We start from the raw sequence: 3,583 nt of genomic DNA, 5'->3' as shown, positions 1-3,583 counted from the left end.
TGCACCTCAATGTGCTTTGTGCGAGCATGAAAAACTGGGTTTCTCGCAACTGCCAATGCGCTCTGACTGTCAGTGAAGATAGAGGTGGCAGACTCTTGTCCAACACCCAAGTCAGCCATAAGCCGTCTGAGCCACACACACTCAACCGTAGCTGTGAAAGCTACCCTGTACTCAGCTTCACAACTAGAAGTGGCCACAGTAGGTTGCTTCTTGCTCAACCAAGATATGCATGAGCTACCGAGCATAAAACAAAAACCACTTGTGGACACTCTTGTGCCAGCCCAATCTGAGTCCGAAAAAGCATGCAAATCTGGAGGCAACGATCCCCCCTTGGGATAAAACAACCGAAGATGTATGGTGCCACTCAAGTAGCGAAAGATGCGTTTAACTGCCTTCCAATGCTGAGACCCTAGGCTATGCATAAACCTGCTCACCTGTGAGACTGCAAACTGAATGTCCGGCCTCGTAATGCATACATAAATGAGGCAACCAACAGCTGTCTGATAGAGTGTGACATCAAAGTGATCTCCAGCATCATGAAGACTCAACTTCAAACCTATCTCCATTGGAGTAGCAATAGGTTTGCAGTCTTCAAGGCCAAATCTCCGCAACAATGTCTCAATATACTTTGTTTGACACAAAGCAATACCTCCATCACACTGCTTAAACTGTATCCCCAAATAATGATGCAAATGTCCCAAATCTGACATCTCAAAAGAGGCATTCAAATCAGCCTTAAAATCAGCTCAAAAGAGGCATTCAAATCAGCCTTAAAATCAGCAATATGACTCTCATTTGGTCCTGTGAGCAGCATGTCATCGACATAGAGAGCAATGATTAGATGTACATCATCCACACGTTTAGCATACAAAGTGCTTTCTGTTGGACTATTCTGAAAACCATGTGCAGTCAAATATGCATGTATCTTTTCATACCAAGCTCGTGGAGCTTGCTTTAAACCATATAAAGCCTTTTTCAACTTGCACACTTTGTGTTCCTGCCCTCTTTGAACAAAACCACGAGGCTGTGATACATACACCTCCTCATGCAAATCTCCATTCAAGAACGCAGTCTTTATGTCCAATTGATGTACATTCCAACCATTATGAGCTACCAATGCACAAATGCTACGAATGGTAGTCATACGACAAGTGGGAGCAAAGGTCTCATCAAAATCAATGCCCTTTTCTTGAGCATAACCCTTTGCAACAAGTCTAGCTTTATAGCGATCAACACTGCCATCTGGCTTTCGTTTCAACTTAAAAACCCACTTACATCCAATGGCCTTTTTACCAATAGGCAAATCACACAAAGACCATGTACCATTCTTCATTATTTTCTGCAAACGCAGCAAACTAGCAAAGTTTAGATGACCAAAATGAGCATGCCATAGTTTTGCATCTGAAACTGCCTTTTCATCAGAAACTGCATTTTGCTGAATCTTCCACACACTTGTCATAAGAATTGAGCCTATACAGCCCACGAAACAAGGTGCCAGATACAATAATCGTATCACCAGAAGTCAAATCATGAACAGTACATCTGTCATCCACAAATTTGACTACAAGTCCAAGTCTAGCAAGCGCAGAGACAGACAATAGATTCTTCTTTATCCCTGGCACATACAAAGCATCTGAAAGTGTGAAAACGCTGCCATTTACAGCAGTAAGCATAATTTTACCAATGCCCTTGGGTAAGAAGCATTATTGGCACATGTGACAGTATTCCCATTAGGGACAGCCTCAAGAGAAGTGAACATATCAAGAGAAGTGAACATATCACGATGCGAGGTAATGTGCTTTGTAGGACCACTGTCAAAATACCATACATGAGAGTCAAAATACCATACATGAGAGTCAACAGAAACTGCCAAACATGCATCATGTACAGATGGGTCATACTGACAATACACGCTAAACGCCCATTCTGTATCCTGCACAACATTTGCAGAATCTGCATTTGTAGAAGCATCCGCTATTGTGGCTGCATTTGACTCTTTCTTCTTTGCCTCTTTAGCCTTTAGCTTAGGACAATTCTTAATGACATGATCAGTTGCCTTATAATAGTTGCACCTGGTCTTTTTCTTGCCTTTATCAAGAGCCTTCTCAGACTTATTGTTGGTACTTGTGGAAGGAGAAGAAGTTGCAGACCTACTAATAGGAGAAGAAATAGTGGAAGGGGCTGCCTTACCACTTCTTCTCTGCTGGGCAGCAATAAATGCTTGATCAACTGCACGCTGCCTGGCCCTGTTTTGCCTAGACTGCGCTTCTTACAAGAGCTTGTTGACTAAAGTATCATACTTGACCACATCAGGTCTGTCCTCAGTAACAAGTCTCCACGTGGAAGCAAAAGTCTGATATGACTCTGGTAAAGCATCAAGAACAGTCTGCATAAGAGAATGATCAGGAATAATCTCACCTGCAGAAATCAACTGTTCCTTGAGATCTTTAATCTCAGCAAGAAAAACATTCATGTCATCATCTTCCTGCATAATCTTCGATTCCAGCTCTTTACGCAGGTAAGAGATTTTTGCCTCGTTATGACCTGCATACAAACCAGCTAGAATATCCCAAGCCTATTTTGCTGTTTTAGCTGAACAAATATATGGGGTGATGTTACGTTTGACAGAAAGTGCAATCAAGGCATGAGCCTGCACATCTTTACCATCCCAACGAGCTTGTTCAGCAGTGGGTAAAATAGTAGCAACAGTAGAGCTGCTAGAACCTGCAACATCCTCAACAGATCCTACATCCACAGAACCTGCACGTACATCCATACCCTGCACAATGTCCCACACTCCTTTTATAACCAAAACATGCTGCATCATGTATGCCGAAAGTGGGTAGTTGCTGTCTCCATCTAGTTTGTCTTCAGCGCAGACAACATGCGAAATACATCATTGCTGTTATCAGCCATGGGCCACTGACTGAAACTGATGCAAAAGCTACCTGTAATGAAGCAAAGACTGAACAGAGAACAAATTGTGCTATGTAGCACGGTCCACAATAGAATACGTATGCCTGTTTTATAGAAAACTGCACTGTCGAAATTTTTACAGAAAATGACGAAAACACCTGTGCAGAACTTGCAATGCAAAAACGGAGCTCGAAACGACCTCAGATGGGATTTCTGAGAACGCTAAGCCCTACAGGCTTATTTGCAGAGTATAGGGACCTGCAAGCGCTTGTGAAAGCTCACCTCAATCGGAGAACGTGAGTCCGAGGGTGCCGGTGTGGCATAGCCCTGGGAGCCGATGCCTGCTCTGATACCAATTGTTGTGGAATTAGGGTTGCAGGAAAGCACACAAAGCTTGGAGAAGAAGCAAGAATGCACACAACACACAATGTATTAGATTGTGTCAATGTACAAAAGATAAGTTAGTCCTAGAAGGATGGGCGTATATACAAGCCGGGGGAAAAAACCTCCTAAGGAGGGAAAAAGTGCCCCGGCGGTCCTAAGTGTGTTCACACACATCACTGCCTATATATATATGGCAACATTTTAATCCTTTCTTATCTAGGCATCTAGTTGGGATGACAACCAATTAAAAGACACGGTGTGAGCTTAGTTGTTGAATGAATCA

This window comes from Cibotium barometz, chromosome 34 (assembly GCF_041138505.1).
Source record: "Cibotium barometz isolate CiBa-2024 chromosome 34, ASM4113850v1, whole genome shotgun sequence".
NCBI classification, from domain to species: Eukaryota; Viridiplantae; Streptophyta; class Polypodiopsida; order Cyatheales; family Cibotiaceae; genus Cibotium; species Cibotium barometz.
This window is presented reverse-complemented; position numbering follows the sequence as displayed.